The sequence below is a fragment of the Cuculus canorus genome, chromosome 13 (genome assembly GCF_017976375.1).
Source record: "Cuculus canorus isolate bCucCan1 chromosome 13, bCucCan1.pri, whole genome shotgun sequence".
NCBI lineage: Eukaryota > Metazoa > Chordata > Aves > Cuculiformes > Cuculidae > Cuculus > Cuculus canorus.
The window spans coordinates 14,177,698-14,190,427 of record NC_071413.1 but is presented as its reverse complement, the minus strand read 5'-3'; the positions used below and the strand labels follow the sequence as shown (position 1 = coordinate 14,190,427).

Below are 12,730 nucleotides of genomic sequence, written 5' to 3'. Positions count from 1 at the left end.
AAAATACACATATTGACTCAGATGTCCCCTGTGTTAATTCCACTAAAATTAGCACTGTAAAGTGATCAAGAGACTAAATATTTTGGTGTCAGTCAAGACAAGGTTTTGTCTCACCTCTCTTATGTCAAAGGTAGGGTGTCCTGTGCCTCATGATGCCTCCAGCAGAGCTTTGAATCTCCACCTCTCTCACCATGATGAGCTGCACGGCAGGAAGAAGTTATTTGGTATGAATTCCTGCCAGTGAAATGCTCAGGAAGCCAGAGCTGGTGTCCACAAAGTTGCCATGAAGGTCTGAAAGTCCCTGTCAGACTCCAAGAGATAGTCAAGATCATGCCTCAGATTCTCTGTGGAATTGTGACCACCTATGGCAACACGCCCAAAATGTCTCAGCAAAGTAGCAGTTGTAAGTTTTGCACTAAGCAAATTTAAACTTTCCATTCATTTTATGTATGAAGTTGGATAGGAGTGTTAATTAATTATTAATGTTTTGGTTTGCTATAGATTCCTTTTAGCTTATCGCTGAACCTGCCTCTGCCTCATTTATTAAATGGCACTACTATTAATACTGTCCACCACATAAGCATCTTAAAAGTAAATCTGTAAAAACTGTGAAATACTAGAATCACAATAAGGTACTAGAGAGAGACAGCAAGTTTGTATATTGCAAAAGAACACCATGGTTTTCAGGTTTTTTTCCCAATTATATTCATCTTCTGTAAAATGTCACTTTATATCCTTACATTAAATTATTAGACTTTTTCATTTAGTGCATATTTCTGAGAAAAATGCATGCCTACAACAACAAATGAGAGTTAACTAAGAGACGGTCACCCATATTTTATTCTTCTGGAAGTGGAAAATCTAAGCACATAAATCAAAGTGACCCTAAAGCAGTGACCAGCATGCCCTGAGCAGATCAACAGTGGTTTCATTGACCTCCAGACTCATACAGGGTCATATTTTCACACAGATGAACTGGTCTTGAACTGCTTTGCCATTGCATTGTGCACCAAGAGACCCCAGCTGAAATGTGTCTCTGCTTTCTGTTAGGGTAGCCTGGATCTCTTCCCAACATAAAAAAATTAAACTGACATTCTATTTTTAAAAGTGTTTCTCTGTCCTGCCATTTTTCTGGATTCCTTTCCTCTTGTCTTGATTTTCATAAACACCTTTGCGTAAATTTGCTGTAGATACTAATAAAAGAAAAGAAAAATAAAGACCAAACACAACCCTCTTATTCTTTGTTTCTGAAGATTTTTCCACGCCACCTTTTCACACTCATGAGACTCAGACTATTCAGTAAGTGCATAAACTCTGGGCAGCTCATTTGAAAGCTATAGACTTTCTTTCTTATAGACATACCCTTATGTGTCCCTTACGTTACAGCAGCATTTCACAAATGCTTATGTGATTAACCTTGCAGTTTTCCTGCTTGGCAGGAGGAAGGACTGAGGCACTGCCTATAAACAAGAGGTTCAGCCCTCTGCTGAAGAGCAACACAAAACTTACATGCCATTAGAGTTTTCTGAATATACTTATATAATGTTCAACCCGCGGGCCAGCCTTGTTTGTCTCCCAGCATCAGATGGCATCCAAGCCTCTAGCCAGCCCTCAGCACAGGGATGAATTTCATCAAAACCAGAGCATGCTATGGCCACGCAAAACATCTGTGGCACAGGCAGGAGCTGAATCCAAACTAGCTAACTCCCAGTTGAATGCTTTAATCATAACTCAGCCTCGTCATTATCATGTAACATCTTTCTAGGCACTTTTGTGAGCGCTCCCAAGGCAAAATTGGAGAAGCAGCAAGCAAAAGCAGGAACAGATAGAAATGAGTAGCTGTGCAGGCTAGATCACCTCCTGGAGAGGAGGGCTCTAGTCCCTATCCTAAGAGGTTTCCATGGATTTTATAAAATAATTATGGCAGCTTTGGGGTTGACTGCTGTGGCAGAAGTGCAAAAAATATAGGCAAATTCTCCCTCTTTCTCAGGCCCACATTTTGTTTATAATTTCAGTGCCACCATTCATATTAATGACAAATGCACTGGTTTTGTTGCCTTCTTTTTTGCAATGGAAGTGATTTCTCTCTGTCAAAATCAATCATCATATCAGTTTTAATCAGATAAAGCTTTTGTCTTCTGCTATCTAAATTGCCCTTCCCACAGTGCCTAAGACAAGCATCAGTACTCCATCACAAAATAAATGTGTTGATATTTGATAGCTCATTTGAACACGGTGGTATTTACATCTTAGTTGGTTAGATTTTCATTTAGCACAAGTTATGGGTTCACATTGAAAATAAAAACAATACTTCTCTGTTCCTCATGCCATTCATGTCTACTTTTGTTTCAGCCTAAAATAACACATTGCTGGAGGGTATTTTCTTAACACTGCCAAGCCTGAATGCAAGCCCTGTGGAAAATGTTTGTGTTGGGCTTGCCATGGTCCAGGCTAATAACAACGTGATGATGTATAGGTGAATTCCTGCTCCTCAAGTCCTCTGTGACATACGGATTAGGCCTGCCCTTATCTTCTAAGACATCTGGATGAGTGTCTGGGTTTTAATTTCACAATGAAATCACTGGGGACTAGAGTTATGTTATGTGCTTACGAACAAAGTGGAATATCCCTGGTAAGGGCAAGAGCGGATTACCTTAGATAACTCAACTTAAACCAGGGAACATTTGAGAATGTTGAAGAAAGGAAAGAAGTTCCACCAATAAAAACAAACACAGGCCTAAATTTGTGTTCTGTGTACTAAACATTTTAAAGCTCCTGGAGGTTGAAATATGACCACATGTGAATGGACTGATAAAGCTAAGGCAACTCTTGAAAGACCAGATCAGGCTTCCCAGGACAACTACCAGCACTAAATCCTAATGGCATGCATAAATCATTTGGAGACAGATTTATTCAGAGGATGCCACTTTAAAGTCAAAAATACTCTGCTTTAATCACCAGAAATATTGTATGCGTGCAAACATTTGCAGAAAATGCTCTAGGCAACATGAAATTAGTATCCTAAAATTCCTAAATACATGCTTTTCCTGAAAAGAAGATTTTTATCTATTTATGCTTATAAAACTGTCAGGAAAAAAAGACCTGTGAGAGCATAAAAGGGTCATTCTTGCCGACTACAACACAGCCATAGACAACATTAAAAACATCAAAGTTCATATGATGTTCATGGTTGGGCTGTGAGTGCTACAGAGCTGAATAATCAGCTTGCCAGCCCCAAATGCTGTGATCCAGGACTATCGCAGCTTCCCAGTTTCACCGTAGCCCTGAGACTCTATTCGTTTCTTGCAACCTTTGTAGAAATTTCCTCCACGCTCTCAGCCCCTAGTCGGGTTGTAATTCCAGGGCTCTGAGCCTGCCTCACTTACTTGTGGTCCTGTTAATGTATGCTGGCCTGCAAGACAGCACCAGCAGCTTGGAGATGGGCTCTTCCACTGCTCTCATGTATCACCACACATGAGAAACAGGATGGAATCAGACTGAAAGCTTGAAGGATCCAGGTTTATATTTCAGTAACGGCTGCAAAGTGTTCCCTGTCTGTTTGCACATTTAAGTTGCAGAAGTGCCGAACATTTGCAAAGTGGAAAAAATTAAAACAGAATTAATGGCATTGAGAGTAAGACTACCAAAAATTCATTTGGTTTAGCATACTAACCACGTCTTCTAATTTGTTTATTAAGTTAAAATCAACCCAGACATATCGAAAGCTTTTAGTAAACTACAGAGATTAATATATACTTAGGAAGGTTTCTGTTAATATGCTATTTTAGTTAATAAATGTGCAACCAGCTATTCCATTTTCAATAAGTAACAATATAACCTGAAGAAGCTGTTTTCCTTAAATATCAATTGGAAATACAGTAGATTTCACTGAAAACCACAGAAAAACTTCTACTGACTTTGGTGGGGCCAAGATTTCACAGAATAATTTTTCATTTTTCATCACTGCAATCAAATAAGACATTTTACTTCTCCTTACTTACATATTCTATTCACAGTTTCTCAGCCTAGATAGGAAAATACTTTTAAAATTAAGTGTCTGTGCTGTTCACATATAGACAAGTTGTTCTATTTAGGCTAATCCAGTCATGAAAAGAGCTAAATGAGGTGTCGAGCTTTCTTTTTGATCCTCAGTTTAACAAGAGTTCTAATCAGTAATAGATCTAACATACATCTGATGCTCAGCAAGTAATGCAAGAGAAGTATTTCAGTTTCTTTTCTGAGCACTTCACCTGCTTACTTTGCTTAACAAGAAATCAAAACACAGATCCTGTCTCTATTGTTCGTATGTTAGATACAAAGAGGGGAAACTCCACACTACCTAATCTCTAAATTTGTGGAGTGGCAGACTACAGACTGCAATATTTCAAGGCGAAAATGCTAACCTTGCCCTCAGTGTTGCACCTGGGACACTGGCCCTAGAAAAATGAATGTAGGACACAAGGCATCATTATATGCCTTTCTTATGCATTACTCACAGCTGTTTCTTAACAGAGTAAAATATCTAATATCCCACCAAAGAGCCTCAGGCCAGCCTTGTGAGCTAGATGTCCTGCATGGCTGGAAAGCTGGTGGAGTCCTTTAGTACATGAAATTATATGTCATGGAACCATTCAAAAGACACTAGAGAGATGGCTGAGACTAATTTTTCTTTTCATTTTGCATGGAGAACCCACAGCTCTGAGCAAGGCAGACAACAGCCACAAAGGGTTGTTGTAGTCAATCTCACTGAAGCTTTTTGCCATCATCAGGTGCCTGCTGCACTCCTCTGGCAGCAGTTACACCTCTGTGCTGCAGGGTGGAAGGGAATGCTCTCAGCATCTCAATTTTACAGACCAACACATTAGCTTAAACCACTGGTAAAACACTGGAGTAGTCTTTCTAGTCGTGCCGTAAGGGCAAACAGCTGGGCAGCAATTGCGTCTCTGAATTGTGCATTTATCACTGGGACGTGTTACCAAATGGAAACTGAGTCAGAGCCCTAAAATCAGACTGGAGGTTTTAGTGTGTGGATACGAGCCAGGTCAAGTGCCTAAAGAGTCTGGGCTTAACCTCACACCTTCTAGAAGACAGTAGGCTGGTGAGAAGGAGTTTCCTCATCTTCGACAAGCTAACAGGTATGCCTGGGGATGGAGGCAAATCTCCAAGTTGCCAGAGGAAAGCAGGAAATCTTCCATGACCAAGCAGAATTGTGTCTTCGGTCTGACACGACTGTGCGTAAGATGAGCAGATTTGCTTTCAGTGTTCAAATGAAGGCAGCGGGTTTGAGAACAACAGCGGTACCCCACCCACCAACGAGATTCAGTCTCAGCTTTACCTCCACAAGCATGTGTGGGCCCACCTCAACTACACATCTCTCCGGTTGTTCTGCGGTTGCCTGGCATGTTCAGTCTTGCCAATGCATGTACACCTAGAAGGGCAAATCTTGCAATCATTTACTCAGGCACATGGGTTTCACATAAGTAATGAGCTGCTAGCATCCTAGCATGTTAGACAATGTGCTGACAATGTCATAACATTATTTCATCCTTCTTAAAAGATAAGACCCAGCCTGTTCTAACCTGCTCGGGTCATTATCTTGTTACCACAAGATCCCCTGTCACTAACCAGTTTAGAGTATGCAAAGCTGTAATTTGCACTAAAATGAATTATGTATTGTTTACAGTTTACCATTAAATTACAAGGAACAAAAAACGAGCATCTAGGATGCCTCTTTCAAAGTCTTCCAGATGATTTTAAACGTACACAGAAACAAAAGTCTTGATGCAATAGCATTAGAAATAGGCTGGAGCTGAGTTGGCTAATTTTCACACTAACTTACTTAAAAGCAAGAAGGAAAACAGTGAAGATCTTTATGCAGGCTATCAAAAAGCCTGACTGCAAGTGGTTCCAATTTGCTTTAGTAATTAAATTGAGAGGAGTTTAAGGGTTTTTCACCCAGGTCATTTATTACTTTGGAATTTTACTGCTTGCTTTGCAAAGAAAACAAACTAGAATGAGTCACTAGTGAGTATAAAGAGTGGATGAACACTGCTAAACAAACCAAACAGTGAGCTCAAGTGGATATAGAAAACACAAGTCAGAATTCTAAATATGGATCTGAGAATAGTGTAAAAGGATTAGATGTCTTTGTCACATGAAGAGCAAACCCACATGCCAGCATGCCTTTCCAGTGCAAGCAGCCACTGATCAAAGTAACATCTACCAGTTTGTAAATATGCTAATCTTCATGTTTACACAAAAGTGTCAGCACTTGCTTTACATCACAAAGAGCCTCATACAGTTGAAGATTAATTACTTCCAACACTGAGATGGTGTGTAAATACTGGTTTCACCAGAACCCTACCTTTTGCTGTATTTGCACAGCTCAGCAGAGGTGTGTGTTGTTAAGACAGATAATTCAGGGACACTTACAAAGTGTCAAATAGGCTCCAGCTTTATACAGAGAGACAGATTTTTGACAGGTATTTTTTATGATTATGTGAAGCAGGGATTAGGCAGGTTTAGGCTCCATGGTCTAAATGCTGGATGGGAAAATATTTTTGCTTTTTTGTATGAATTTTAGCTCTGAATAACACTATCTTCCCTAAACCTGATTTGTGCCTTCAGCTTTTACACTTACATGTGATTACAAAACATTAAAAGCTACTTTTTCCACTCACTGGGTTAGTATCACTTTCCTGCATTATAACAGCTTAGAGCCACCTCACAGTCTACTGGGCTCTTGACAGCTTCCATATCTGTTTGCTGAAAGCCCTGTTCTAACTGCTGTTTAGAGAAGGATAAAAACTATGCCAGGGACATACAAGCACATCATTTTCTAATAGAGAATTTCAGGATCCTTCAACTGTGTTACAGAAAAGGTAGAAGGGCTACGATGCACATTGAGACTGAGAGATCAGTACCTAACGTTGCATTGTTGCAACAGGGAATGACAAAAAGAAGATGAAGCCGAGGTAAGACTAGATTTCCAGGGTTCAGGTGCTTAAGTCATGGCTTACAACATTTTAAAAGATGCTTTACATTTTAATTTCCATTATTGGGTATCCTCTACAGAAAATGTGTCGGTAGGTCTAATACTGAAGGGCTACTAGAGATAATTAAAACAAAAAAGAAGGGATTGTTTTCAAGTAAGAACTCTCAATTCCCCTCACTTCTCTCTTTCTCTGTTAGTGCTCAGCACAATGATTGCTACAAGAATGTCAGTACTTGCCAATAAATACTATCACATTTGTTTCGTATTCTAAGCTAAGGAAAAAAAAAAAAGTGGGATGTGGGAAGCTGGGAAATGCTAGCATTACAAGATTTCCAGAGTTAGCAAGAGAGTATAGATGAAGATAATTTGGGGTTTAAAGAAAAGAGAATCAAAGGCAGTGTTTAGAAAGTGAGAAAGAAATGGCTTCCGTATGAAATACTTCATACTAAATACTCAACAAAGTGTTTCATTGAAGTACTTGCTGTTCAAGTCAGCCAGTCCTGCATTTTCATCTTTACTGTGTACACAACAAGATGGCATTGAAACTGGGAGGTGCTCCCGAAGCAAAGGGGCTGATAGGAGCCGGGCAAGACTAACAAGGTGTCGCACGGGCCCCTCTGCCCCTGGGCCCCATCCCCGCAGAGGCAGTTCCAAGCCAGCAGACCCCAGCCCACGTCGCTTTGGGGCACATGGCAGCAGCAGCGTGTGGAGTAGAGACTGAGGCCGGTGTGGTTAAATCAACACGCTCCATCTCACGTTTGCACAGGGCAACACAATCATCAGATTAATTACTAATTACAGTGGATTGCTCATAAGTAGGTTCATAGCAATAATAGTAATAAAAATGCTAAAAGAAGCATTATTAGCATAGTTAATTATATGACTATTGGCGAGATTATTGATGGAGATACACAATGCTGTTAAACAAGAAAGATATGTTTGACATTGCTTAAGAGAAGCTTCATTATTGCTTCATATCTTTTTGGATTTTTCTAATCATCTCATCTGTGTTCCAAAAGTGCAAAAAAACAGTAATTATCTCTGTTTGATCTTTGACTAACGATTGTTTGCGAATCTAATGAAACAGTAGTATTTCTAAAATGAAAGTAAACCCGGTAATTTTTATCAGCATAAAACCTTCAGCCACACTGGACTGGGTTATGGGAATCTGTCATGTGATGAAAGCAGACAATAGTAATTTATTGGTTTAGTCATAATCCTTTCAGTAGTCCAGATTGCTGTTGCAAATTTGTTAAAAATCTGCTACCATTCACTGAGCAACAGTACAACACCTGAAGCAATAACATGGGTGGGGAATGTAAAGAAACACTCGGATATTCATGTGTGGCATGAGTTGGACAAGGCCACAGAAAAGGAGCTGAGAACAATGTTGCACAAACCAGAAGGAGGTTCCTGTTCTCCCACAGCATGTATGACACTCAATCTCCACAAACAGATTCAGTTTAGCTTTTCAAATGGTTCATAAGTATGAAAAATAATTAATAACTCAGCAGTTATTTCTTATCCCTTACAGAGTGGCCACATGCCTCCATGGAGGACTGCAAGGAGAAAACATCTACATAAAACCACACTCTCATCCGAAAAGTATTTATGTTAATACATACTATTTTTAATTTTTCTTTATTTTGTGCACTTGGCAATACATCTCTCACTGTTCAGTCAGCCAGTTGGCCCATTGCTTAACATGGCAACTCCAAGAATAAATATTAATATTTTTAATCATCTAGTTTGGCAAAGGAACTGAAGAGCAGCTGCTGTATGCACAGTTACCTTTATTTCATGTTCTGAAATAGGTTGGACTTGACTGCCCTCCTTTACAAATATCCTAGAAGGCAACCCCCTGTTGGAGTCTAACTTTAGCAGCAGATACAATTACAGACCCCTTGAAAAGGAGACAGAATTGTGAGCAAGTGATACAAATCTGTTTTCAAAGCAACACTCAGCAAACAAACAATCCTCCCAAATGTTTCAGGGGAATAGAGCACAGCATAAATGGATATTAGCACATTTCCCCCAGTGTTATAGTTTGGTTATGTTCTGATCACTTAATGCTAGTCATCACATTTTATGAGCCTCGTCCATGAAAACTAACATACAAACTGAAACTTAGGACTCCTGACCTTTAACACAAAATGGCCATAGGTATTCCCACAGCTGTTAAATAAACCTGTGTTTATGGAGTCATAAATGTAGTGCAGGTGAGGTTTCCAGTGATGTAATAACGACTTCCATCGCTGCACAGTTTGTCATTTATACAGCATTGTACCATCACCGGTGAATATTGTTTTACAATAACAGCACAGGTTCCTTGGATTAAATCACTCTTTTTTCATTTATGAGTCATTCGACCTTTAACCTTCCAGGGGAAGATCAAACCACTTCTGAAGGCCCCTCTCTTTTAACCAAGGAGCACAACAGTTGGTTAGATAACTAAGGAGGTTGGTATGTGCCCCCAGGGTTTCGCAAACAACTATCCTAGATCTTTTATAAGATAATCTTAACATAATCATGTAGCCACAAATTGTCGTGTAAATTCCCAATTAAAAACACCAAATAGGAGCTGTAAATCATGACACAACTGCCACCTTTTCAGGACTGAAATACAGTTTGAAAAGCAGTAGAGAAGCTCTTGTTTGTGCTTGTTCCAGCACTTAAAAAGCCAGCAGCAAAACAGCTCTTTTGATTTACAAGCGAACGACAAAGTGTCAGGACAACTGAGACTGCTTAAAATTTAACCTAAGCAGCACAGAAAACACAGAACTTGCAAAAAACTTCTCCATCTTCCATTCAGGACTATGTTTGTAAAAATGAGCATTTGCGTTGGCACGGTTCCACACCCTCTCCTTGTCCCAATTTACATTAAATTGTAGTGCACTCCTGTTGGAAAGATTGATAGCAATCTACGGGGATGGGAGGAGATTTTGTTCTAAAAAATGGCAGCTTAATTACAATACAATGCATTAGACAAATAAATAGTCATTAAAGCCTTTGATTCATGGCCAATTGGCTTCTTTCCACAAACTTTAGCAAAGTTTGGATCAGACCTGAAGACATTATCCCAAGCCTGTGCATGGACAGAAACACCCCATCCGCCACAGCACTTCAGCGAGGATGCAGCTGAGCTGCAGGTAACGACTCACAGTAAGTGCAAATTGTTCATCAGGACATGCATTTCCAGCCTAGATCATAGTTCTACAGGTGCCTTAGTATGAGACTTCTGCTCTTCTCCTACCATCACCAAAAGTCAATCTCTATTTCCTTTGCAAAGATCATTCTGTCGCCTAAGTTATTTCAGGATCAGGCTTTAGTACTAAGCTTTCTTGGCTGCTTTCTGTTCACATGCACACTTACTCGCAGACGGACAAACACACCCCTTCCCTTTAACACCCTTCCCCATTCTGGCAGCCAGAATCATGATCAGAATGAGTTTTATAGGTTGTGCATAAACAATCCAAACAATTAATTAAAAAACTTTTAATGCATTCAACAAATGTTTTACTCAGTTGCTGTCAACAAGCAGTCAACAAAAGCAGATCAAGTTTTTCTCTTCCTACTTTACACTTTCCATATTTCCCAACACTTGCCAGAATGTTGTGGTAACAGATACAGACAATAGATGCTTTACTAAACATGTCCTTGGTATCTCCATAATCTCCTTTAATATATATCATTAACTTGGGCCAGTCTCATGTTACTGCTTCCCCAACATTGCTAGCACATCATGATCTGGAAGGAGGTATTTATTGCTCCAAGAATGTGTCTCTCTTGCCCAACCAGTCAGGCTTCAAAATTTTACTTACTCATCCATTTTAGCTTCTGTTCCCTCCAACATATAATACAGAGAGGACTAAAACGAGAACTTGCAGTCACCACCTTGCAGCGTAACATGCTAAAATCTGGGCATCTGCAAATCCAAAGTTACACAAACTTATTGTAGTCATTGATGAAATCCCTCCTCTAATCAAATTTTATAAGTGCAAAACATAGTCAGCCATGTTTCTGAGGTGCACAGCTTTTCAGTCCTCTGAAGGGAACCTCAGATGTCTCGAGGCAGAAGTTTCAGCATTGTACAAGGGACACCTTTCTCTGTGTTATCTGGTAAAAATTTGCAGTTGGGACAGAAACAAGTTGCATTGGCAGGAATGTGGAGGAGTCAGTAGTAAAAAGAAACAGCATTTTGAAGTGATGGGCAAAGTCAGATTCTCAGCCTGAGTAACCAGGACTAAAGTAGAGCTGAGGGTCATAGCTATATCTCCTACCTCAGAGTTACAGCATCAGCCCTGGCATCACAGGCCCTGAGCAAATAGCCTCAGATGGGGCAGCCTGCCGTGACGAAATGTTTGGATGTCTATCTAGGGCCCACATCTCACAAAGGAAAACAAACTTGGCTAAAGGCTCCCTTGCTGTGATGCAGCAAGGATTTGTGGTCCCTCAGCGCCAGCTGGAATGACCTGGCTCCCAAATCACAAAACTGACTTGATAACCTACTGCTGTGCAGTGCTCAACAGGGCACTATCGTGCTGGCCACAAAAGCAAGCCTGAGGCTGAACACATTAGAAATGCTCTCGTGGTATGGTCTGCTCCACCACACTGCTCTGAGCCATCCTCCTCCCAGAGGGACTCACGTACCACTGTACCACAATCGCCCCCTCTTCACTCTTCCAGGCATGCGGCACATTTCATGTTAGCAAAGTAGTCTCTTTTTCCGTCTCAATACCTCTGTGTTTCTTCTCTCATCTTTTTTTTTTTTTAAATTGATTTTGTCTTTATGAAGACAACTGTCAGCTTATCAGAGGACAACGCCAACAGCCTCTCCTTTCTCCTTTACCTTCTCACCATGACCAGCAATCAAGATCCTGTGGAAACAATCGAAACACCTCAACCCTATCTGACACTTTCGCCCAGATACTATGGCCAAATGTACCAACTTTCCCAGTCTTTTTCCTGTATAAATACATCCATAAGACTCTTATCATTCCTCTTTTTTGATAAATGCACTCAGATCTGGACATTTTCTACATATTCCCTAAGAATGGCTATTTCAGGAGTCACTACATGTCCATGCTTTGTGCTTCTTAGCAGTAACTGAAGACTACGGGTACAGCTACCCAGGGTACATGATCTAGCCTGCTTCATTTGTAAGACACTTTCCAGATGATAAAGATTTAATCCTCGCACCATGCCAACAGAATATTTAGGCCACAGGGAACATCTAGAACCATGCCAATAAGAGTCAACAGCAGATGCCTAAAATATGAGCTTCGGTGATCTGAACTGCACAGATATTTATACAGGCTCTGAAAGCCTTTCCCAAAACTGCACAGAATTCAGTCTACTGCGGCCTATGAAGACCGCTCTGGGAACAATTTTATTGTTGATTTTCCATAAGTCCTGAATAGGAGCCTAGAAATTATGGTCCTAGGATCCTAAATTTGGTACAGGCTGTAGGCATGTTTGTTCTACAGAAACAGAAGCCTGGGGACACGGGCCGTGTCCTCCCAGAGGGAGGCAGTCAGGTACAGCCTCTTTCCTTTTTTTTTGCAAATGCCACAACAGCCTCCACTGCTTCCCAGACAGTCCTGAGTGAAGACAATTCGTCTTGCAAGGCAAGGCTAACAGGTTCACCGACCTAACTAACAGGCATGCTGCAGGAACCCTACAATACGTACAGCCAACAGCCTTTTCAATTTGAGGTAAATGCACGTGCCCCTGTTT

General features: G+C 40.5%; 1 long non-coding RNA gene across 4 annotated transcripts in view; it reads right to left on the bottom strand.

The window, feature by feature from the left end:
• Positions 1-12,730, bottom strand: part of LOC128853511 (uncharacterized) — an 81,259-nt gene that overhangs the window by 24,673 nt on the left and 43,856 nt on the right. The window contains exon 1 of one of the 4 annotated variants that reach the window (XR_008452084.1): positions 115-199. The exons of the other annotated variants lie outside the window; for them this stretch is intronic. This is a non-coding gene — a long non-coding RNA (uncharacterized LOC128853511). Of the gene's footprint in view, positions 1-114; positions 200-12,730 lie in introns of those variants that run through there. 4 annotated transcript variants of the gene reach the window in all.